The 26,586-nt window shown below is 41.5% G+C and overlaps 1 protein-coding gene and 1 long non-coding RNA gene across 5 annotated transcripts in view; both read right to left on the bottom strand.

Annotated features, from left to right (window-relative positions):
* CASKIN2 (CASK interacting protein 2) overlaps nucleotides 1-3,164 on the bottom strand; it is a 119,459-nt gene extending 116,295 nt beyond the window's left edge. For 2 of the 4 annotated variants that reach the window (XM_039342935.1, XM_039342934.1), the window contains exon 1: nucleotides 2,496-3,164. The gene's annotated coding sequence lies outside the window, so the exon portion shown is untranslated. The remainder of the gene's footprint in view (nucleotides 1-2,495) is intronic. The other 2 variants (XM_039342937.1, XM_039342936.1) reach the window with 1 other exon arrangement.
* Nucleotides 3,165-5,760: 2,596 nt separating this feature from the next.
* On the bottom strand, nucleotides 5,761-7,775 carry LOC120307735. Its single transcript, XR_005556630.1, has 2 exons — nucleotides 7,050-7,775; nucleotides 5,761-6,777 (listed from the first exon to the last, which is right to left on the bottom strand). It is a non-coding gene; the product is annotated as an uncharacterized LOC120307735 (long non-coding RNA).
* Nucleotides 7,776-26,586: the final 18,811 nt, after the last annotated feature.

Raw genomic sequence — 26,586 nt, forward strand, 5'->3', positions numbered from 1 at the left:
CAGCTGTGACTGCAGACCATTAATACAAAGTGGATTAGGCCTTTCAGAATCTTATTTAAAAATACAATATCAACACACACAGGACAGGACATTGGATGGGATTCAGACTGGGGTTACCGTGTTGCCATACAGATAAATATTTTACAGCAACATACCATCTTATTCATTTGCTTTAAAAAGTCAACTTAGAACATGTAAAAAACCATAATATGCAGGAAATATTAAAGCTCTGTTCAAAGAACGTGTCTAGAATGACTCTGTTGAGCATAATAGATCACTCTTGTTCTTTCACTATTGAGATCCCATTATTACAATTTAGTAATCTGGACCTCTAGCAATAACTTCTAGTTGGTACCTTGCTTGTTAAAAAAAAAATCCATATACTGAGCTTTATCTCTCTTCTCCAATCAATTTTAACTACCATAATTAGATTTATGAGGAAGCTCAAATAATTTGGGAAGTCCTGTGAACGGAAGAGGCATTGGAGAACATTGTCATGCTTGGCAAGGTTGAAGGAAGTAGAGAAAAAGGAAGATAATGGATAAGGTGGATTTACAGGAACAATGTGATTACAAGGATGTCCTTGGACAAACTACAATTTATAACTAATGACAATTCAAGATGGCAAGCATTTGCATACACAATCACTAGGATACAAATTCAACCTTATGGAGCCCATTTCAGCAGAAATACGAGATGTGATCTGAAAAAAATATCCCCAGAGATAACTTTTTTTTTGCCAGAGACTATGAACAGGATCATATTTACTCAAGTTCTACAACCATAAGTCATAATTACACTTCAAATAAAGCATTGATGTTATATTTATTATAACATAACAAAAAGATGGTTGTGCATCTTAAAATAAAGTAATGAGTTACTACTCAAAAACCAGAATTGGTTTTGGTAATCAGTCCTCCTATAAGTAACATAACAGCAAAAAGCTCCAGGATGCATGGATAGAACACATTCCTCTGCTAAGCAATTCAGGCCAGCCTCTTCTACCCATTTCCAGGCCCATAGGCTGCAAAGGATGAGCTCTGGCACATTTCATTCTAGAAGTCAAGTAAGAGTTACTAATAGACCCCAAAGGGATTTTTTTTTTCATTGGCAGAGTCCTTTTTTCTTTTTTGGCTGAGCGCTTTCTCCTCAACTGATTATTGAATTTTCTGTAGATTTTAGATTTAAAATAGTATTTGTACCTCTGGTTCTCATCCCTGGCCTCTTATAATCAAAGCACAATAAAATAATTGTTAATTTTGTTAATTTTTGTACAAAACATATTACTCAGTCTGAGATCCCCTGTATTAAAGCAGTCTTAGGAACTTTGCTGTTGTACATAAAGACCAACAAATGAAGCAGAATGGTGCTCATTTACAAGCCAGTGTTTTCACCAGGAGAAATAAAGTGATAAACTTGGTGAACACTTTTGCACCTTTTTCAGGCTTAGGCATGGCATTGCAGCCAGTAGCCAGGTTCACTTACACCCCATCAGAATGTATAAACACCCAACTTGCTTAAAAAATGTAATATACCACTCCAGGACTCTACCTGCTGAACTCAATCAAATATCTGAAATTTTCCTTTCTCAAACATAGTGTAAAAGTTGGTTGGGGATGGGGGGCCAAATTAAGTAAGCAATAGGCTAAAGATGCTGAACAACAATTATTAAAAATACCAACTCTGGAGAGGGGAAGACAAGAGTCAAACATTCCCTCTACGGGAAAACAAAGCCTAGAGCAAAGGTTACCTGGTAGGACTTGGGGAACTTTTGTATCACAACAGTGGTATCATTTTTCAGGCATGCTACAACGTCAGAGGAAAAGAGGTGAAGCTTTGGAAATAGACTATAATTCTTTTTTCCTTAAAAACAATTTCACCAACCTAAACCCTCCAGGGATATTGCAGGGCAAACCTGACTAATCCCAACCAACATGATCGATAATGAGCTGGGTATAATAGTGGTAGTTCAGCACATTTAGATGGGTCAAAGGAGGCTGCAAAGAAAAAAAAGAAGAAGAAAGCGGATGAGGTATCCGGGAAGAGGAGATGCAGGAGGAGAGGGAGCAGAACTGTAGGAGGGAAAAAAAATCAAACCCGAGAATTATTCGGAATAAAAAGCATTTATCAACCAGTGCACATTATATAGCGCATCAGAGTGCGATATTATATAGCCTGGCGGATATAATTCTTTGAAAAGTTTGGTCTTTAAAAAAAAAAAAATCCAAACAAGCAGCCATCAGACCAAGCACCTAGAACACCCAGAACCGAAGGACGGAGCCTGGTTTCGGAAAAAGCAAAATCCGAGTTTTTAAATCCAGAGTCGGCTGCACAAAAGTGACCAAATAAGGCGAATAAAGGGGCACCGAGGGCGGGGATGGGAAGAGAAACAAATCTTGGCCGACAACATTGAAGACTTGGGGCTGATTTCTCCCCTTTTTCCCCCCCTCCAGCCTCCAGCTCGAGCGCTTGGGTTTTCCTTTCCCACAACTCACCGCATCGGGGGGGCTCGACGCGTTCCCAGCACACACAAAGTTGCGAGCGTTCCCGTCACCGGCTGGTGGCTTCCCCTGGCTCCTCTTCGCTGCCTCTCCTCCGGGCAAGGAGAAAGGAAAGCTGCCTTCGCCCTTCCACGACACCCGCCGAGAGCAAAACAAGGGCTTCTCCTGCTAGCTCGCCTCCCTGACCTGCCGAGCGCCCAAGGCTAGTTATACCCGGGAGCGAGCGAAGGCGGGCGGCCGGGAGGAAGGAAGGAAGAGAAGCGAGAGGGCGCAAAGAGTCCGCGCGCAAAGTCTACGGAACCCGAGAACTTAAGCGGAGGACAGCCCGGCGCAGCGCCTCCCGCGCCCCCCGCGTCCGCTCTCTCATTCTCCTGCTTCCTCAGGGCAGCGTCGCCCCCCGCGGAAGGTGGCTCGGCCGGTCAGCTTGCGAGGCGCCTGGGAACTCTGCCCAAGAGTTCGCCTCCGCCTCTGCCGCCTTTTTTTTTTTTTTCTCTCCTCGTTCCCCCTCCGACTCTCTCCCTCCCTCGCCTGGGATCGCTCAGCAGGAAATCCCACCCAGCCTCCCGTTCTCCCCTCCTGATTGGAAAAGCGAAAGCGGGGACGGCCGGCCGGGCGAGCTGGGCCGGGCTTGCGGATCTCCTGCTGCCTCTTTGCGCCGGGGGCTGAAGGATTCAGGGGTTAACTGTGGAGGAGGAGGAGGAGGAGGACGGGGTAGGCGGTCGGGGGCGTGTCGTGTCACTAGAGCACCTTGGCGCGGTGCGGAACGTGTGCGCACAGGTAAGCGAGGCTGTGTGTCTGGCGCGGGGAAGCCGAGCCGCCGCCGTGCCTCCTCTTCTAAGAGGGCCCCCAGGGCTCAGGAAAGTCTCAAGTGGCTCTTTTATGAGATAAGTCTTCGCAAGAGAAGCGGCCGGTCTGTTGCCAAGCTATGTCTAAAAAGAAAAAAAGGTGCCTCCGGGGGATTCATGGACGCTAGAAATGTTTGTCCTCTTTGGTCCTTAAAATCCCTTTTTTTTTCTATTTTATTTTAATGTTGGGTTTAACTTGTGGGGCGTGTGTGCAGCGCTGCATATTTATTTTTACAGGTGCACGGGTTGCCCTCAGCTTACAACCACAACTGAGCCCAAAATTTCTCTTGCTTCAGTGAAACGTTTGTGAAGTGAGTTTTGTGACCGCACTTGTTAAGGGAATTGCTGCAAGTTGGTAAATTCATAACATGGTGGTTAAGTGTGAATCTGGCTTCCCCACTGACTTTGCTTGTTAGAAAGTCGCAAAAGATGATCACGTGACCCCGGGACACTGCAACTGTCATCAATATGAGTCAGTTGCCAGGCGTCTGAATTTTGATCATGTGACCATGGGGCTGCTGCAATGGTCTTGTGAAAAACAGTCATAAGTCATTTTTTAAATGACGTAACTTTGAATTGTCACTAAATGAACTGTTGTAAGTTGAGGACTACCTGTACTCTGCACTAGAAATATGAAGCATCTGCGGGGGGGGGGGGTGTCCTTCTCTTTTTCCTCTGTATCACCAGTTCTTAAACATCATGGACTTCGTACAGATATTCAGATGTTTTGAGACATGCATCCTTTGTTGGCGGTGGAGATCTCCACTATATTTCTAACTACAACACTTAAGTCCTCATCATTGTGATTTATGCCAGTACCTTCTGGCTTTGTTTGCATAACATAACCTTCCTATTTTACCCAAACCACCAAGTAGCAGAGGTGGTGCAGCAGTTAGAGTGCAGTACTGCAGGCCACTTTAGCTGACTGTTCAGCAGGTCAGCGGTTCAAATCTCTGAGGTTGACTCAGCCTTCCATCCTTCCGAGGTAGGTAAAATGAGGACCCAGATTGTTGGGAGCAATGTAAAATATATATACATTGCTTACTGGTGTACACCGCTTAGAGAGTGCTTGCACTTAAAGCGGTATATAAGTCTCATAAATAAATAAATAAATAAACATTTTCCCCATGATTAATTGAACAATAATTTACTCAGATCGTTCACTTGATTTATACAACACACTACACCATAAATTGTTCATACAGGCTGGGTTCAGACATAGTCAACTAGTTTGTGGTTGGTTTGGATCCTGTTGTCTATATATTTCAGTTTGGGTTAAGGTAGTATATGAAAGATAACCATAATCCATTATCCTTCCACCTAATCTTGTCTCCCAACTCTTTTTCAACAGTTGTTCTCGCAGAGAAATTTATAGGTCTACATTTATAGTTTTTCAGTGCCTGCAAGGCAAATCTGATACAAGCAACAGGATGAGGTGGGAGAGTAGTTATTACAGTCTTAGTCAACATACCATATGCAGACAGACTTCCTTTGGTTATGAAGCATATGAAACATCTTTATTAAAAGATAGATTTAACTGTATATAGAAAGGTATTTTATACTTTTTCAGCTCTTTTTTTCTTTATACTGTATAAGTCTACAATTTACTGCATTGTATTAAAATTTTTAGATTTTAATTTAAAATAAAATTTGAATTTCTATCATTCTGGAATTCTTTTCAAAAGATGAGCATGATGATCTAAAATAAATACATAAAACCCTATGAAGTTGTCTAATCAGTAATTTTAAAGAAGAAAAACTCTTTTATCATCTAAAGGAAAATCCTAATTCTGATCTTTTCCTACATGCTTGTAGAGTCAGCTTTAAGTGTTAACTTTATATCCTATATTTTCTCCAGCACTTCAGGACAACATACCTGGAAATTTTCTTTAATTTTACACAGGCAACAATCATGTTGTAAAATAGATTGGTCTGAGATAGAACAACTGCTCCCAACTCATCCTAGGTCTTCCTGGCTCTAGTTCACCCTCTTAACCACTATTGCTCAGTTTGTCTATAGCTGAACATGTTAAGGATTTATCTTGGCCCAAGCAAAATCATGACCTGTGATCTTGTGTTATACTAACTTAGAGAGGAAAGTAAGGTAATTAAGGAAATATCTAGTGATTGTCTTCTTTAAATAAGGAGGCATCTATGCTCTCCTTCAGAAAGGCTGTTAGGATGTTAGCTAAGGCATTTCTAACTTCTGGATAAAAGTTACAAGTCACGTTTTGCAAAGAATGGCTACAGATAATGAATGAATGAATGTTAAATAAATCAGACTAGCACAAATATGAAAGATTTTGCCCTTCTCCAAATAAAAGTGTTAAACCTTTAAAAGTTCTATAATAAAAGCCAGTCAGGGGGAGCAGCCTCCTTACAACCTGAAAACCCCAACATGTATAGTTTTGCAGATCTAATATGTGAAGAAAAAAACACAGGCTTTGCTACACGAATTGCCAAAGCATAAACCTTCCATTGGGCTTTATAAGGATCAGATGTGTGTCTTCCTCTATTTGCCCTGTAGTCATCTACCTTGCTATTTCAGTTCCCATGGTTCATCGATGGATCATGGGACCAACTTTAAAGCAAATTGGAGAGAATACTTAGGAGCAATTGGGTCAATAATCATAGTAAATTCGTATTCTAGTTATGAACAGGACATCAACAAACTAACTACTGGGATTAGCTCCAAATTCTTCCCAGATGTCATGTAATCCAACTGAATCCTTTAAAGGCTTTTAGGTTGGGCTGTCCTAATTCTTCTTCAAAGATGAGAGACAGCTATTAATGCAACTTTAACTGGATGGTGATCCATCTACTATACTGTGGAAACCAGAGATGCCCCACCCACAGAATATCTTCCTGGACAGAATAAAATATCAAATTGAGCTTGTAATCTGGGATCAAATGGGATAGGTTCCCAATTGTCATGGCTACTGTGAACTCCTGAGTTGCTCCCATAAAATAGCTGTAGGAATTCTAGGGTGATAGCTCTCCATTGTGTAGAAGATGTCTAACCAGAGAATGTGCATGTATCGGTTTTCATTTATATGTGGATGGAAACTGGCTTTTCATAAATATTTATAAGGCTAGATATTCTGTTTCTAGGACGTTTTGAAAATTCCCCGCTCATTACCACATCATTAGTATCCTTGTTTTCTCAAAGAGATCCAATATCAGCAAGTTACATCAACAGCTATTAGCAACCCCAGCCAAACAATAATTAGCTGTTCTGGGATAACAGAAGGTCCTTAGTTGTGGCCCATTGGTTTATTTCCTTGAAGTGTATTCTTTTCTTTCCCCAAGCAGCAACAGTGGCACTGTATATGTTCTCTACTTGGTAGGGAGCTTGCTGGGTTGGCTTAATTTTGTGATATGTTGTTGTTCACGGAAGTTTAGGATTATGATCTCCATCCCAGATCTGCAGGCTGTAGAGAGGTCAGATGTGGTCTTAGTTTACGCAGATATCAAAATTGATGCAAGAATTAAAATATTCCAATTTGGAAGATGGAAACCAGGCAATAATATTCAACTATAAAATAATCTTATATAGTTCTCAAGAATATCTAAGTTGTGCAGACTAAAACATTGTGTCACAGGAAAATACAGATTTGGCAAACAGAAGTCATAACTGTTGCAAGTAGGGCTTGCAGCATAGATGATAATAAAAGTAGCAATCAGTGAGGTTTTCCTCACTTACCTCTCACTGTAGCACAAACATATCCTGGTAACCACACTTTTCCTGCTGTTTCCTCATGATGTGGCATTATCTGGCTCTCCAACCCATGTGGGAAGCAACCTTAAGCCATCCTTACTGTACTGCTATTGAAGTAATGTGTTTTTTCTTATCCCAAGACAGCTTTGCTGTAGATACAATCTGTTTTACTTCAGGAACCAATTGGTTGGTAGCAAAGTCAGATTGGATTCTTCTCTTCCTGCAGACATTTTGTTACCAGGCTAGATAACATTATAGGTTCTCCACTGTTGCAACAACAAAGGGCCCCTGGGGGTGGGATCATCCCTATACCTACTGCCTAGTTTAATCTAGTGTTAATATGTTCCCCAGCGTCTCCAGTCCCTGTGAACTTCTGGAATAGCATTAAACTCATACCCAGAAGGAATCCAGTTAACATCTGGTAGCCCTGCTTTTTTTTAACATAAAACACTTGCACAAAATTAGAGTGAGGATTTGTTATTGTTACTGTTGTTGTTGATCTAGCCACCTGTCAAAACTTGCTTTCTTCTCTAGCCCCCATTCCACATTTAAAAGAGTGATTGGTAAATGCATTCCAAGTGGCTGGTGACATCTGATGACCTGCATACAACATTAATAAGCACCATTTCCAACATTGTGCCTGTGGCAGAGGAGGGATAACTCATGGTAATAGCTAATTTTATGTCACTTCATTTGCTACTAGCTCAAGAATTGGAAGATAACACTGGATTAGCCATAAGAAAGAATGTGTTATAGAAGTATAGAACCACAATGTAACTAAGAAACTAAGATGCATAGGAGTAATCCACCATTCCAGTTAATGGAGAGTGTTAGATGTTAACATTATATCCTGCTTTTATTTACTAGCTACGTTGGGGATGGGTGGGGGTGAAATGTTTTGACAGCTGCCAGATCATCCAAGAATGCCTGCAATTGCAAAACAGCAGCATCTGGATAGCTCTGTTGTCTCTTCTGCTATGTAGCGGGTAATGATTAATTACCATTTATTTATTTTTATGGTGGAGCCTGTGTCATGTAAAGTATGAATAGTTTTTTACAATATCCTTGCAATATAGGCCAAATCAGTGATCTAAATCATGTTGGGATCAGTGACTAAGGCAGCGGGACTAAGTATGACCTGGTCACTCTTGCAATTAGCATGGGCAAATGGCCATATGTTTGTTCTATGAATTTCTGGGGGCGGGGGAAAATGGTGATAGAAGTTGCTGGTTCGTTTTTCAGCATGTCAGTTTGCCAATATTTTAAATTAGATTCCTTTTTTTTAAATGATACACTGCAAAGGATACTGAGAGATAGCCATAGGCACCTTGATATTTACAGGACTCATGTTGGGGATTCCTGGTCTAATTGGAGACAGCAGTCATAACCATGTTTATCTGAAGTAACCTTTCTTTTAGCTTCTTTGTGTTGTGTTAATTTAGTCAGTGGAGTTAATTAGTATACTATAGTATAGTTAACCATGGCTTACCTCTTTTGACCGGATTTTATACATTGTTTAGGATGCAGCTGTATCATAACAATGCATTGTAAATGTATCCATTTTTCAAAGATGCGAATAAACAATGTAATAAATGTATAGGTCACTATGTTGCACTACATTCCTGCGCTTTACATCTGTACCAAGACACATTGAATTCATCTGGTCTTGCTCCTAAGCCCATGCATGAGGAATTTATTAGGAGCTGTTGAATACATATCCCACACAAGTATCTTCTGTCACCTACAGATAAATGTTTTTGCTACAAATGATTGTTTGTTCACATAACAGGGGTACTGGGTAAGATTTTTGCAGACAATATGTAAAACATTAAGGGTGGAGGAAGAACTTGCCAGATGTATTTTGCCTTTCTATTATTGCTATTTATACACAAGAATCTAATCAACTAATGGTGAGTGCTAAATTGGTTCTAGATAACGGTCAATAGAATTCACAAGGACTGACTTGGATCTCTTGTGGCAATGCAATGATTCCAAACTGATGGCACATTTAACTCCACCTTCCAGTTCAGCCTGCTCTTCTCCCTCAGCTGGCATTCTAATACTAAATCAGCCTTCCCCAGCCCATTCTTCAGTGCCTTGGATTCTTGGTTTTATGTTGTGAGCTACTCTTAACAAGTTAATCACATGATCGTATTGGATTCTATGGAGTTCTATCTTGAGAAATGCTCACCATGCCTAAGATGAGAGTGGGATGTAGGCAGCTGTTGGGCTTAACTGAACAAACATAAATAAAAGTTCATGGATTGGGAAGGAGTGAACTCTTTTTTCCCTAAAATATACCTCCCTCAGGCTCAATAAGAAGATAATTATGAGTGTTTGGATATAAATGTCAGCATCTTATAGCTTTTATTTGGAAGAACTTATGACTATAAATGGATATGCATGGAAACATTGCAAGTTAAAGGTCTTGTAATTCATTGTCTGACTTTGCCAGCACTTGTAAAGTGCACTGACATTTATAATGATAGTCTGTATTTATGTGGCACTCATTATCCTTAAAAAAAAATCTTAATTAAACTTAGCAACTCCCCAAAGAGATAAGTCTATTTTCAAGAGGTGCAGAAACAGTGTACATCCAAATCAAGGCCAACCAAGTGTTAAAACCAGGACATCGCAAAGAAGACAACTTGATCACTGGCCTGATTTGTAAAAATATATGGTTCACTTTTTCCCAGTGACAGCTTTGTAGGATGAGATGGCTCAGTAACATCATGCAGTATTGTAAGGAAGGACCTCAGAATTATCTGTTCTTACTTTCTCCTGGGGAAAAAAAATAACATTTTTTTTTCAGGGCTCAGATCAATTTTGACATCTGATTAAATAAGCCAGCCTTTTAAATTTCCCATAATGCTCTAGAGTGGAGTGGGTAATCTAGTGCCCTCTGGATATTTTGGATCATAACTCCCTCAGATCCTTCTTTTTGGCCATGCTGGCAGTATGGTGTAGTAATTAAACTAGGGCCTGAAAGAGTCCAGCCTTTCCTCCAGAACAGGAATGCCCTGGATGATTTGGGGTTCCTCTCAGTCTACTTGTCCCACAGGATTGCCTGCTGGGGGGATAAAATGAAGAGAAATCTCTACATCAGGGATCTTGAGCCCTGGAAAAATAAAGCAGGAACTAAATGTTATTACTGTGGTAATTGAAGTCCCAAACATTTAAAGTAGCAAGTTGCCAATCTCTCCTCAGGAGCAATCCTAATTTAGAGGCACTGTAAGATACTGAGCTGGTCATTCCCAAACTCAGAAGCCAATGTTGCTGGGAGTCATTGCTGCTGACCTGGCCAAACATACCTGGCAATGCTTGCTGAGGTGAGAGGGCTGCTAATCTTGAAAAGCATCCACACACTTTTCAGCAGGGATGTCTGTAATCATCTGCCCTCAGCCCAGTTCTTCCTGTTTTTTGCCCCCTCGATTCACAGGTATAATCCTTTGAGGATCCAATCTTCTTCCTATCAGGTAAATAAGCTACTATACCAGGGGTAGGCAACCTTGGCTCTTTTATGACTTGTGGACTTCAACTCCCGTGCTAGCTCAGGAATTCTGGGAGTTGAAGTCCATGAGTCATAAAAGAGTCAAGGTTGCCTACCCTTGTACATACTTTCTATCATCACCCTACCCATTTGATCTTTTGGCTGCTCTCCCAAAAGGATGCCTCTTCCCAGTGCAAAGCATTGCCTGCACCTGATAGAAAATAGGCATTTACATCAAGTAAAGTCTTGACAGCCCGAACATGTTCAAATCAAAACCACCTAGCTATCAAGAGCAGTGAATGACATTACATTCAATATATATTTTTTTTTTCCTCCATGGAGCTCCAGTGATCATGCAAAACAAAGTCCATATCTTTATGCAACTCCAAAAGGGAGGTATCCTATCAGACAGCCCATTGTTTAAACCAGGGGTGTCCAACCTTGGCAACTTTAAGATTTGTGGATTTCAACTCCAACTCCCAGAATTGTGGACTTCAGCTCCCAGAATTTTGGGAGCTGAAGTCCACAAGTCTTAAAGTTGCCAAGATTGGGCACCTCTGGTTTAAAAAGAAAGACCAAAAGTATTCTTTCAGGAAGGTGAGATTGTCTGAACCAGCATATCCAGGTGGTAACATTTAGGTTGTTGAGTTTTTCCTTTCCTCTTATGGTAATTTGTAATTTTTTCCTAAGGCTCATGCTTTCACTGTGTTCTAGAGGTGGGAAATAAGATGGAAAATCCCTTTGAAATGGTACTAATGAAAAAGGCATTCAGTTCCTTATCTTTGCAATTGGGGCATAGGTGACCTCGGTGTGGAAAAGAGAGATAAGCTTTGTGAAGAAAATGTATTGTGAGGTGCTGTCCACCCTATTTCTCAAGACTTCCATTGCTGGCCGATGGTGCTCTGCAGCTATTCTGGATACTGCTGGATCAATGGATGTTCATCACCTTTCAAAGCGAGGCTAGTTAGTATAAATAGGATGGGATAGTTTGGATCTTAGTCAGAAAAAGAATGCACTCAGAAGATTTTGTGTATTATGATGTATGCTAATGTATTTACACGTCTTTCTTTTTCCGAAAGGGGACGTAGCTTGTGCAGAGAAGCATCCCATGAGATGGGAAAATGAAATATTGTTTACAAATGTTGATTATGTATGAGATAGTAACAATGAAATATTGTAATGGTCATCCTTTACTGAAGCTGTTATTTATAATTCTATATTTGTACCTACATGGGTGAAAAGCCCTCTTATATAATTGTGTTGTGGATGTTTTGTTCTCTGTCTTTTTCTCTTTGTACTTTCCTATTTCCTCCATTTTATGTTTTCTTTTTCTCGTATGTATGTATGTATTTTGTATGTATGTATGCATAAATAAATAAAAAATACGCCTTCCACAATCTTCATGAATCATTGTTGCCATCTAGTGGTGAATGCCAACCTTACAATTGAACTAAAGCAAATCAATAAAACTTCACTCACTGTTAAGCCATGGTTGATTTAACTATGGTTTACTGATTGAATTACAACTCTTTGGATGCCACAGTGGTTTAGTCTGCTGCCTCAGTACAATGTGTGAAATAACAGATTTAGTGCTCCTTAATTCAGGTAAGCCTTTTCCAGGAATAACATTAGCTGCTTTATCAACGTGAGCCATTCACAAGTCCATAGATCATTAGAACACCAAAATAAAGTGATTGCATTAAAAGTGATGCAATAGTGTTCTCGGGAATATCCCTAAATAATAGAATAGAATAGAATATCTTTATTGTCATTGTGTAACAACGAAATTAAGTGCTGTCCATAGTGCACACTATACACAAGTAAAAATCACAAATAAGAACATACATTATATACATACATCCCTCACATTCTATTCACCATTGCATTGCCCCTAATATTGCACTTCAATGTTGCACTATACAGTAGTATTTAATATGGTTACAGCTCTGGGATAAAAACTATTTTAGCCTATTTGTCTTTGTTTTTATTATCCTGTACCATCTGCCAGATGGTAATAGTTCAAAAAAAGAATGTCCGGGATGAGATGAGTCTTTAAGAATATTTTGAGTTTTCCTAAGACAGCGGGAACTGTACAGTTCATCTGGGGTGGGTGGGAGAAGAGGGCAGCCAATAGGCCTCTGGGTGATGGTAATGACCTTCTGGAGCATTTCCTATCTGCTACTGCACAGCAAGCAAGTCACACAGAAATGCAATAGGTTAGAATGCTCTCTATGGAGCAATGGTAGAAGGTCATCAGCAGTTTTTCATTCAGTTGTCATTTCCTGAGAAGTCTCAAGAAATATAATCTCTGCTGGGCCTTCTTAACCAATGCTATAACATGAGCACTCCAGGTCAGGTCCTCCTTTATGGTAACACCCAGAAACCTAAAGCTTGCCACCAGCTCCACAGTCTCTGCTGATAATCGGGGGCTGAATGTCTGATCTATTCCTCTTGTAATTTACTATAACTCCTTGGTCTTAGTTGTGTTGAGGACCAAATTATTGTCTCTGCACCACAAGAGCAACCGCTCCACCTCATCCCGGTAGGCAGATTCATCCCCCTTGGAGATTAGCCCCACCACTGTTGTATGTTCTGCAAATTTAACAACAATATTGCTGGGATGAGTGGGGGTGCAGTCATAAGTGTAGAGGGTGTAAAGTAGGGGGCTCAACACACAGCCCTGTGTGGAGCCCGTATTAAGAATGAAGAGAGATACTGGTAGTTGCCTAATCTAACCCTCTGAGAGCAGCCAGACAGGAAGTTCATAATCCAAAGGCAGTTTAAATGTGAAAGTCTGAGATTGACAAGTTTAGACACCAGCATATATGGAAGAATTGTGTTAAATGCAGAGCTAAAATCCACAAAGAGCATCCTTGCATAGGTCCCCCACTGCTCCATATGAGTCAGAGCAGTATGGAGAGTGATGGCTCTGGCGTCCTCTGTGGATCTTTTTGCTCTGTATCCAAACGGATGACTGTCAAGGGTGTATGGGAGGCAGGACACAATGTGCCTGCGGACCAGTTTTCCAAAACTTCACGATAATAGAGGTGAGTGCTACGGGTCTATAAACACTGAGTCTGTTAATAAAGGATTCATTTGGTAATGGAACAATGATGGAGGCCTTCAGACAGGATGAAATAGTGGCCTGGGATAAGGACTGATTAACAATCTTGGTAAAGACCCCAGCCAACCGGTCTGCATAGTCTTTAAGCTCCCGGCCAGAAATGCCGTCAGGTCCAGCAGCCTTCCATGAATTCCCACTCTCAAGGTACTCTTTACCTCATGCTCCTCCACGATGAGGAGAGGGCTGAGGTGGACTAATGACTGTAGCACAGCTGCCTCTGATGGTTTCACTTCGAAGCGGGCAAAGAAATGAGTCAGCTCCTCTACCAGTGAAGCATCCCTGTCAACAGGAGTAATGTTATTGGGTCTATCGTTGGTGATTTGTTGGATTCCCTGTCACACCTGCCTCGCATCACTGTTAAGAAAATAATCTTCAGTCTTCCTCTTATAATCTGCCTTGGCCTGCCAAATGCCTAAATAAATGAAAGCCGGGGTGGGTGGGTGGGTGGGTGGGTGGGTGGGTGGGTTGTGCATGTGTGTGTCTGTCTGTGTATGTGTATGGGTGTATGGGTGGAGGACACAATCTTGCCCTGTGATAGGACGCCAAAGTTCTGACATGGTACCTCAGAATTCCATCATTATTCCAGCACAGACACGACATGTCCTACTTGATTCTTCCAGTTGTAGTTCTGAATGCAAGAATCTAGGAATTCGTGGAGTGCCTCTTAGCAAAGGAAGAAGAAGTATTTTTCCGCTGCCATTAAAATCTGCTTCTTTGGGTAACCAAAAACACCACTCAGCAGTTTGACAGATTAAGGATGCAGGCTAAAAATGCAGGCTCTTTCCCCTTCCCTGAAAACTGCAGATGAAGATAACACAATACCAGAGGGCTGCTTGTGTCATGGAAATGAATGAAAGCAACTGCCTTCCAATACAAAGCAAAACTTTAAAGGGAGGGGGTAGATTTTTATTTATTTATTTATTTTATTTATGAGACTTATATACTGCTTTAAATGCAAGCACTCTCTAAGTGGTGTACACCAGTAAGCAATGTATATGTATATTTACATTGCCCCCAACAATCTGGGTCCTCATTTTACCTACCTTGGAAGGATGGAAGGCTGATGAGTCAACCTTGAGCAGGTGAGATTTGAACCGCTGACCTGTATTTTAAAGATAGTGCCAACACTATCTTTAAAATACACACACCTATCACCAGATTGTTATATCCACAGAGACAATATTTTCTTCTTGAGAATGAACAAGCAAGGAGGTCACCTCCTCCCCCGAATTCTGTTCCCATCTCATCACTTCTAAATGTTCTCTTGAAAATATTTTGCTAGTTGGAACAAATTGGCATCATGTTATTGCTCATTTGATCTCAGAGGATTAAAACCACTGTCAGATGCAGTGCGTGGAAAACCAAAAGGCTCCTTTGGCCAAACTCCCACACTTGGAGGGAAAGATGCAGAGATGACACATGAATCTACCACTCTACCTATGTCTGAGGAATAGATGGATTGTGATGTTGCTGGTGTATTCCCAAAGAAGTACAGGTAGTCCTCGACCTACGACTACAATTGAGCCGAAAATGTATGTTGTTAAGTGAGAAATTTGTTAAGTGAGTTTTGCCCCATCTTACGACCCTTTTTGCCACAGTTGTTAAGTGAATCATAGTTGTTAAGTTAGTGACACAGTCGTTAAATGAATCTGGCTTCCCCACTGACTTTGCTTGCCAGAAGGTTGCAAAAGGGGATCACGTGATCCTGGAACACTGCAACTGTCATAAATATGAGTCAGTTTTCAAGCGTCTGAATTTTGATCACATGACTACGGGGATGCTGCAATAGTCATAAGTGTGAAAACGGTCATAACTCCCTTTTTCAGTGTCATAACTTCAAATGGTCACTAAATGAGCTGCTGTAAGTTAAGGGCTACCTGTACCACTGAAGTCCCTCTGAATATTTTCAAACTCATGGAAAATATGAAAAAACTTCTGAAGAATATTCTTTTCTTTTTTTTTCCTTCTTTTTAAAACTTCTGCTTCTGTATTTCCTTTACTGCGGTAGGCAAAAATACAAAGAATTTGCAAGCTCTTCTAATAAAAGTTGAGCACAGTGAAAAAAATGAAACTAAAATTAAATATAAAGACCAAACTAATGACAATGGGAACAATAACCAACTTTACAACTTAAAGAACCTCTGCCTTTCATTAACTATCAAAAGTAAGAGAAAGAGCACTCAAGAAATATACCATTGACAAACATTTGGTACAGCAGCTATTAAGGCCTTAGGAAAGATATTCAGATGTGATGTACCTATGAAGATTGGAATACTCTGGGAATGAAATCTGAATTTTGAAGAAGCAGGATAGAAAGAGCATTGACACTTTTGAGCTTTAATGTTGGAGAAGATTCTTGAGAATACCATGAACAACCAGGTGAACAAACAAACGGATCGTCAAACATCAACTGAGAAGTGTCACTCGAAGCAGAAATGATCAAGCTCAAGTTATCCTACTACGGTATTTCAATCACATTATAGGAAGGTCTTGTACTCTGCAGAAAATTCTAATCCTGGGAAAGGCAGAAAGAAAAAGAAAAAGAGGATGACCAGCAACAAAATGGATGGATTCAATTACAGTGGTGATGGGTGCTCTCTTGGAACATCTAGAGGACCAGATTAGGGAGAGATCATCAGGGAGGACATCTACATGGTCAATAAGAGTTGACACCAACTTGACAGTACCTGGTCAATCAATTTGCACTTTCTAATCCTTAAGATTATAAACATGAGTTTGAATATGTGCAGAAGACAGCTGAAATAGCAAACTCAGATAATAAGGAAGCTATGAGTCTTATATTGTGGAGTATGGTTTTGTGCTTGAAAGTGTAATAGAAAACAGCCCTCTACTTGTGAGCCATCTTCTGTTTGAATGTCTTTCCAGGCCATGACCCAACTAAAAAGGTATGCAACTCAAGAGTCTAGTCTGCAGATCAGACTCTTCAACAGTAAGCATCTGGATAGGCATGCAGTTCATCCAGGTACCCTGTGATTTCTACTTTAAATGGCAGCAGTTGTCTCAAGATTGGTACATTTTACTTATATATGTGCATAGTTTGTAATGAATTTGAATTTTCCTTTATCCTCTTTTATTTTGTGGAATGGATGGATCGATGGATTGATCGATGGGTGTGTAAAGGGTCACCTGAAACTCAGAGTAGATCCTCATGTTCTGCTTGGTTCATCATCAGAATGGGCCATCCATTCCTTTCTGAATTCAGTGACTCCCAACCCATTGCAAATGCACCCCATGATTGATGCAAAGCGGCTGTTTTCTGACCACAGCCATCTTAAGCCCTTCAGAATGGATGGTTTCCAGTGAATTGTTCCATTCTAACAATAGTCGGAAGTTTCAACTGGCTGCGGTATCTGGTACATCCCCTCTCCCACAGTTGCCAGTTGCTGCCCTGGGCATCCATTTAATCCTGGACTGTTAGGTAGCTTTGTTCTTCATATGTTTTCATAGCCTTCCAGGTGATCCAACAATGGTCCATTAAGTCAATGAATAATCCTCATATCTAGGAACTCATGCTCCATTCAAACCTTCTGATTCCTTTTTGTTTCTGCCTAGGCTGGGTGAAGGGGGGGGAGAGGTTGCTTTCTTACCTTCTGCCCACAGTATTAACAAAATCTTTTCTTCCTTTTCCTCAAACAAAAGCTTAAACTATTATATAGGAACGTTCCTACTGTGTTTCTATGAAGCTGAACTCTCAGTTCATCCTGGATAAAAGATTTCTGTGGACCTATGGAGAAAATCTGTTCCCTGTGGCTTTGATTATTGTGGCATCAGAGCAATGATGATACCACACTGGGGAAAACAAAAAAGAAAGAGTTTGCAGATGTGTCAAAAGAGGTGATGTGGGAAAGGGAGGGTGTGAGAACAGCCATGTGTTGGGAACATTGGGAAATTGAAGAAAAGACACAGGGACTATTGAGAAGCGAACAGTCCCTAAAAGAAAAAAGCAGAGTGGTCCACATGGCCAGTGAAGCTTGACTTTCCTGCATGGATGGAGAGGTAGGAAATAAGGGAATGGCTACTGTAAGTCTTGCAGTGGACATAGTCCAGAATGAGCCCCATTGCCAATCCACTGTAAATCAACCCAAATAGGTTAAAAGAAAAAGAGCAGACCAGCTAATACAGGTAGTCTTCAACTTACAATAGTTCATTTAGTGACTGTTCGAAGTTACAATGGCATTGAAAAAAGTGACTTATGACCATTTTCTGCATGACCATTACCGATTCCCATGGTTACTTGATCAAAATTCAGATGCTTGGCAACTGACTCATATTTATGATGTTTGATGTGTTCCAGGGTCATGTGGTCACCTTCTGCAGCCTTCAAAGTCCATGGGGAAGCCAAGATTCACCTTTTGCAACCTTCAAAGTCCACGGGGAAGCCAAGATTCACCTTTTGCAACCTTCAAAGTCCACGGGGAAGCCAAGATTCACCTTTTGCAACCTTCAAAGTCCATGGGGAAGCCAAGATTCACCTTTTGCAACCTTCAAAGTCCACGGGGAAGCCAGATTCACTTAACAGCCATATTACTGACTTAATAATTGCAGTGATTCACTTAACACTTCTGACAAGGAACTATCTAACAACTATCTCAGTTAGCAACAGAAACTTTGGCCTCACTTGTGGTTGTAAGTTGAGGACTACTATAAATAAATAGCTACTTGGCAATGTTAGAAGTAAGAAGGATCTCACCTGTATATCTTTGCTCTTTCCAATAATTTGAGGAAGGAAAATACATACTATGAGAGTGTACAGCAAAGTGGAATGTTGAAAGCCTTACATATATTTATTACTGGCCATTCAGTCATTCAAGCCTCTGTACTCTTCATGAACAGACACACTTTATCTGCCACTAGTAACTGCTTCTTTGAGTCACACATGTGTTATCAGTGATATTTAGCCTCTTGTTTTGTCACCTTGTTTTCAATTTTTCCAGCCATCAATTGCCTTCATATTATATGTCCCAAATATTTAAGTTTCAACTTCCTCAGTTGTGCTTCTAGTTATCAGTTTGGTTTCACTTCATCCAATATAGAATGACTTGTTCTTCTCAAACACCAATTCTTATTTATTCAGACATCCGGTCAATCCAAATTTCACAGCCACATGTCACAACTAGGAAAACCAAAGACTTGACAATATGTAGCTTTGTTGCCAGTATGCTATCTCTGCACTTTAATATTTTGTTTAGATCTATCATAGCTTTCCTCCCAAGTAATAGGTATCAATTTATTTTATGGCCATATCCTCACTCTAATCAATCTGGAGCCTTAAAAGATAAAAATCTGTCACTGTTTCGAACTTATCTCTGCCTATCTGCAGTGGGTTGGCATTGCCTAATAATTCCTGTGGGGATATTGTTGTGTTTTTAATTTTAATCAACTTCTGTGCTGTGTTATTCTTCCATTAAAACATTCCTTTAACCTTTCTAATCCCCAGCCTTCAAACTGTATCATCAGCATATCTGAGATTGCTTCTATTCAGCAGTTTTAATTCAGTTTGCTCTTTCTCTTGATACATGTTCTGTACATGGGTTACTTGCCCAATTTTGAAGCATTTAGTTGCTTCACATTCTCTTCTAATCATTGCTTTCTGGTCACCTTACAATTCTTTAATATGCAGGTGTGGTGGTTTGGCACGCTTAAAGCCTTTAAAAGACATCCATAGTTCGCTTTGGTCTTCACATAAAAGCCTCTGAATGGTCACTAAAGCAAAACTAGACATCTTTTGGAACTCCAGTGCCATTTCCCTTATTGACCAGATGTTAGCAATGTAATCTTGGATGCCCTTGCTTCTTCAGAACTCATTAGCTTCTTATAATCCTTACAAGAGCCTGGAAAGCACTATTACTTTGTTCGTATGATGCAATTGGGCAACTGAGACAGAGAAAAAAGTCCCACTGTGGTCAGGGGATTTATTTCTACAGTAGAGCTTTAAATGTATTATTTCTACTTTTGTAGGTAATGTTATGATTTGGGTATCATGAGGAACACAAATCAGCATAGAAATTCATTTTCCATGAAGTTTTTTGCCTAGTTTATACAAGATGCTAAGCTAGACATATCAAACTCGTGACGTCACGTGACGTCATGCAACGTATTGGGACTTTTACCATTGCTGGCAGTGGGGTGGGCATGGCTTCCACGTGACGCGTCCGGCCTGCGGGACCCTGTGGTATCTTATTTAAGTTATGATTTAGCATTACACTGTGCAAGTCCAGTCAATGTGCTTTATTGAATAACCTATGGTTTAGCACACCAGCTGTTAAAATGACCATAACTAGTGTTTTGTACAAAGACATTCCACTGATTTGCTATAAACCAGATTCATAAGTTTGTAAGAACCCCTTACAGGTTCCAAAGAACTGTTTCTAAAGAGAATGTCTTTCATCCAGTTTCTGTTTGACATTTGTCTGATGTTTATTATGATAAAATGTACATTATAATCAGTGGTGGGATTCAAATATGTGAACAACCTGTTCTCTGTGTGGAAGTCCATCTGGGCCTGGGCAACAAAAAATTAGCTGCCGGTTCTGCTGAAGTGGTGCGAACTGGCTGAATCCCACCACTGATTATAATACATCAAATGTTGCAAGATCTGCTTGCAAAAATCTAGATAACCACTTCTGCAGTACATAGTGGCTATCTAGTAGTCATCCTGATTTTATACTGGTCAGATCTGGTAACACTAAAATAGATACTGGCTGGAGATCAATGCAGAAACTGTGGCCTTCCAAACCCAAAGAAAGATGCTTGACTTGGCTGCCCCAGAATGAAATTTCTCTCAAACATTTTTATCTGAGTAGTCCTTGGTGCTCTCTGAGCTCAGTTGTTTTCTTGCAGACATTTCATTACCCAAACTAGGTTAACATCATCAGTGTTAGTCCAGCAATGATGATGTTCCTTAGTTTGGATAATGAAATGTCTGCAAGAAAACAATTGAGCTCAGAGAACACCAAGGACCCCTCATGTCAACCCTGAGCTATAAATATTCTCCTTTATTGATACTTTTCTATCTATCTGTGCCTGCACTGCCTCTTGGTTCTTCCACTACCATCCCTGTCTCTTTCTTAGTTTATATTACAGGCTCCCATAGAGCTTCAGGAAACCCATCCATTTAGGTTGCTGCACACCATTTCTTCCTGCTTGTTTTTCCAATACAGATAAAGTTACCAAAGAGTAAGGAGGAATCCTGCTTAATGAGTGAGAACCAGACGGTTCTGAAGGCATACATGCTGTGAGCCAGATGTCTCTAATTTTCAGAGATGGCTCTCAGATCACTGCTGCTTCCAGTGCCCCCCCCCTTTTTTGATAACTTCAGAGACACGGTATTAAGATGCTCTGCTTTTCAGGGTGTTTTTCTGAGTGCTTCATTTTGTAAAAATTGCTTTGGCTATCTTAGGAGTGTCATCACCAAGACTCTAGCAGTTACAGATTACTTTCTCCACTCAACTAATGCTAAATCATATGATGGGATTGATGAGTGCTGGCAGAAACCTGCTGGTGTCAAGAGACTTTTTAAACATTTGCTTGCTTTTTCAGAAAACTTTGAGACTTTCTAGAGCAGTGGTTCTCAACCTTTTTATTGCCGCGACCCCCAACCAGTCGTAAGTTGAGGACTTTCCCTGCCCGGGAGTGCCGCGCATGTGTGGTGCCGCCCCCTGTACTGGCAAGGGGCAGCGACAGCGCAGGGCGACTACCGGCTGGGCCACCAGCTGGCCCAGCCCAAGGGAGGTAAGGCACACACCGGGCCCCACACACGCCAGCAACCCTCCCTGCGCCCACTGGCCTCCCATCTCCCACCTCTGGCCCTCTTTTACTTACATTTTTAGTAGTTGCTCAGCAGGGAGGGGTGGAAACTTCCAGACAGCTCGCCTTCGCTGCAGACAACTTGCAGCACCGTTTGCAGAATGGGACTTTTGGCGGGCTCAGCAGGGCAGAGACAGCCTGGACAATTCCTATTGGCTTTTGAAAGCCAATAGAATTAGACTCTATTCAAGAGAGTCTATTCTATTGGCTTTCAAAAGCCAATAGAATAAAAGGGAGTAGCACAGCTAAGGAAAAGGGGAAAAAAATGGCGGACTGCGTTGTTTGGCGACTCCCGTGAAATGGTCGTTTGACCCCAAATAGGGTCGCGACCCACAGGTTCTAGAGGTATTGGGTTTCTTTTCTCTTGAACCTCCAGTCAGCACTTCTTTGGCCCCTAATGGAAGTAGAAGCCCAACACATCAAAATGGCACCCGATAAAAATAACATGTAGTACAAACAGATATTATTATTTTTTCATTAGCATCCTATCTATAATGTACTTTGGCATCAAACCCTGTAGTTCAGACTCAAACCTACTATACGTTAGACCCAAATACTTAGTAAATCTAACAGGTAGCATTTGCCCTTGCTGAAAATGTTTTGAGTATCACAGGAAAAGAAAACAGCAAAATGGTTGGGCTGCTAATGAGCAGAATTCTACAAATCAGTCGTGGTCCTGCTTTACAGCAATGAAAAGTTCAACTGACCATTTCTATTATTAGCCAGACAACAGCAGGCCACTTATTTTCCTTGAAAATAAGACCTAACCAGAAAATAAGCCCTAGCATGTTTTTTACGTATGCACCTAATATAAGCCCTACCCCCAAAATAAGCCCTAGTTAAGAGCCCGCCCACTTCATCCCACCATCTGGTTGCTTGCGGCTGCAACAGGGCAGGAGGCCGCATGGTGTGTCGGTGCCGCTATCACAAGGTGAGACGAGGCAGGTGGCGGGGCCTGGCTGGCCTGGCTGTGGGGACCCTGAGGTGTGAGGGTGCAGGGAGCGTGGGGCAGATCCACCCCTGTCACCTGCCTTGCCTCACTTCATGTGTGGGTGGGTGGCTGTGCAGCGCATCTGGTGGGGGCTGGGCTGGCAGTAGCAATGCTCCCATTCACCTGTGCTGCGCAACCTTCGCAACCCCAGAGTGTGCCAGCCAAGGGGCTGCGGCTGCTGCCAGACCCCTTCAACCCCCCGGGTGCTCGCTGCCTGCTGTACATGGTAAAATAAGACATCCCCTGAAAATAAGCCGTAATGGGTCTTTTGGACCAAAAATAAATATAAGACCTGGTCTTATTTTGGGGAAAACAGATTTGAGAACCCCGCCCGAAAGAACCAAGTGGCCAATGGCTTGTGATGCCAGAAGATGATGTGGGATTTCTTTCTTTAAGCACCAAAAAGTTAATTTCTGAACAGCCTGTAGCACTTTGCACGGTATGCTCTAAATTGATAATTGTCACAGTTCTTCTTGGTTTTCCTTCTCATCCTGCAGGGAACAATGCCATCTAGTCAGAACCTGGGGGATGATGTCTGAGACTACAGTCAAGAGGAGTAAGCCAGACAGAAGGAAGCTGACTCAATCATGTTTTTAAATAGCCAGCCTACCATACACAGCCATCTATTCTCATGAAGTCACAAACCCAGAGTTTAAATAACCCCCCCCCCCAGAGGCAACCCATTATTCCTAAAATAAGGAAGATGACACCTGAGTTCCCACCTATCCAGCCCTGGGCACAATTTATCAGTAGTAGCAGCCATAAAAACCATACTACCATAGCACTGTCAACTCTGATTCCAATAAACTGGCTGTAGTACTGAAATTTATATATTAACCCGCTTGAGAGATTCCCAGGCTGGAGAAGATTATTGTGGAGGAAAATAACAAAATTGCTTCCTTTCTGTTTCTTCCAATAAGGTAAAACTAGTCAGGAGAGTGAGAAGCAGAGAAATCTTTTTTGGCTAAAGACCTTCCTATTTTACCCAAACCACCAAGTAGCAGAATTGCTTCCTTCCAACCTACACACCCTCCTCAAGCTTGCCTAGCAAAGAAGCCTCTTACATTTGGGGTTAGTTAATGGAGATCCTGTTTGTATAACTCCATCTCTAAAGAACTTGAACCCAAATCTAGCAAATAATAATCTGGCACAATGAATGCTATTTATCTTTCTAGCAGGTTAAATTTTAAGAAACACGCTGATCATTGCAAAAAAGTTTCCTCTGTTCCTGTCAGGCAGATACTCTCAGAATCAACACAGGCTGCCCCTTGGTGCCAAGTGCCACCTGCTCACTTCTCTCTCCCCGCCCCCCCCCCCATTTGCTGCCACTCTTAGGCAAGTCAAGGAAATTCTTTTCCTTGTTTTTTTTCCTCCCAGGCTTTCTTGCCCTCTCTGCCCCTTTTGCACATTCCTTCAAGGTCCAAAAGACCCCCTCCCCACTTTTAAGCGGGAGTGTCAAATTCCCTGTTTAACATTCTCTGCAGGCTGTCAGGCGGATTCAAAACAGGATCATTGTTTTCGTTGCTTTGATGTCTGCTGGATTTTGCACTCTCGGCAAGGAAGGTGGGGGAGGGTTAAAAGAGAGAAATGCCTCTTCTAACAAGTCTTGAAGGCACCCTGCATCATTTACCAATAGAAGCCAACAAGTGGGGGAAAAGTGCTTATCAGCATTAATATCAGAATCCCAGAGCATAACTTTGGGCTGTTTTCTGAAATTTGGACTACATGGAGGCGGGTGGGAGGGGGAGACAGAGACTGAAGACCCTCATCCTGACTTCTGAAGATGGACTTTGCTTTCCAGAATGGCCATTCTTCTGCACAGCTGCTGGCAGTCCCCAGTCATCTCCCTCTCTTTCTCTCCCACCAAACACTTTGAAAGTCCACTGGTTACCTCCTGCTAGGCTAAAACAGGCAATTAATCATGTTATGGCAAGGGAGAAGGAAGTACATGAAAGAAAGATGTCTCATTCAGCTGTTTCTAAACCATTTAACAAATGAGCTGTCTCACAGGGGGGAAGGCCACCCTCTCAGCCTGGAGTTCAATAGGCCGACCGCAGTGCTTTAGGATCCCAATGGAAAGCAGAGGCTGAGAGCACAGGGCAGTGCCCCCTTTCGAATGCACAGGGCATCAGGGAGAGGAAGAAACCCACTTAAGGTTAGGGTAGGGTTAGGATTGTGGTATGTCAATCCACAATCACTTTCCTAAGGACTGGGAGATTTTGGATTCCATCACACAGATGTAACCAAACAGAGAAAGCATGGGCACTGTTTTGATTTCTTTCTTTTTCTAATAACTTCCTCCCTAGATACAGATACTGTACACCACCTACTTATGGAAGTCATGCCACAACTTCTGAAATTTTAACCATTTCCTAAAACTTTTACCTTCATGAAAGATGCTTCCATTTTTTTCCTACTACCACCCAAAGGATCAACTGCAAACTTCTTTTGTTGTTGTTGTTGAGGGGAATTACAACCATCCAGAAATTGGTTTCTCACCCAAACTCTAAAGTTCAGAATCAGCAACAACTCTCTGAGAAACTCTGCCTGGCACAGAGAAGCGTTAATAATTCAGAATTATTGGCAGGATGGAGTGGCATGAACAGATGTCAATATGGCCTTCATCTCTCAGAATTCTGTCAGCCAGCATGTTCTCTGTTGAGAATTCTAGAAGCTGAAGTATGCACACCAGAAAAGCAATGAGGTTGTGGCAATTTGTCATAAAGTGGGTGGGTTCATATATTGGGCTCACAAAGAAGTAGGAACCAGGCCGCTACCTTTCCTTCTAAGGTACTTCACAGGGCAGTTTTATCAGCTTTGGCCTATGAAGTGGCTTTGTTCCTACCAGAACAACAGAAAACTGGCATAAGTATTGGCAACCTCACAAGTAGACTATAGTACATACTTCATGGGGCACTCTGAAAATTCCAGCTGGCTCAGGAGGCAACAGCACAGATGGCAAATACCACATCTGTGTTGAAAGAGCCACATTAGTTGCTAGTTGCTTTGCAAACCCCATTCAAGCTGCTTACTTTGATGTCTAAGGCCTGACATAGCTGAGGCTCAAATTAACTGCATGACTAATTCCTCTTGTAGGATGCCATATTTTGATGCCTTTAGTGGAACACCTTTTGCAGGTTTTGCCATGAATCAAAATTGCATGATGTAAAAAAGATGTTGAGACTCTAGCAAAGTACAGAGAAGAGCAACAAAGATGATCAGGGACCGGAGGCTAAAACATATAAGGAATGGTTTCTGGAAGTGGGTATGTCTTGTTTAATGAAGAGAAGGACGAGGGGGGACATGATAGCAGTGTTCCAATATCTCAGGGGCTGCCACAAAGAAGAGGGAATCAAGCTATTCTCCAAAGCACCTGAAGGCAGGACAAGAAGCAACAGATGGAAACTAACCAAAGAGAGAAGCAACCTAGAACTAAGGAGAAACTTCCTGACAGTTAGAACAATTAATCAGTGGAACAACCTGCCTCCAGAAGCGGTGAATGCTCCAACACTGGAAGTTTTTAAGAAGAGACTGGACAACCATTTGTCTGAAATGGTATAGGGTTTCCTGCCTGAGCAGGGGGTGGACTAGAAGACCTCAAAGGTCTCTTCCAACTCTATCATCATCATCATCATCACCACCACCACCACCACCACCACCACCACTACCACCACCACCATCACCATCACCATCATCAAGTTATAGCCACCCATTCCATTAGACTCTGGATAGCTTATGCAATTCAGAAACTATGCTTCCATTCTCTCTCAATAAAACATCATCATCATCATCAACAACAACAACATCAATAATAAATGCTATGGTTCAGTGCCTACAGAAGCTCTTAACTTCAATTTTGGCCTCTCAAAGTAGAACTGAGAAAGGTTCTGGTCCAATCTGAAATTCTGGAGAACCGTTTTTCATCCATATAAATCACACTAAGCTACATTTACTTGTAATTTAATTTCAAACGAAGCTCCTTTGTACTTTCATTAATGAAGAATTTATTAATGATTCTGGTAGCCGGCTGGAATACTTGCAGACTTGATTAGGTCTTGAAATTAAGATCCATCCATCATCCCAGAGAAAA

Source organism: Crotalus tigris, unplaced genomic scaffold, assembly GCF_016545835.1.
Source record: "Crotalus tigris isolate CLP2741 ecotype Arizona unplaced genomic scaffold, ASM1654583v1 scf7180000017814.3102382, whole genome shotgun sequence".
Lineage (NCBI taxonomy): Eukaryota > Metazoa > Chordata > Lepidosauria > Squamata > Viperidae > Crotalus > Crotalus tigris.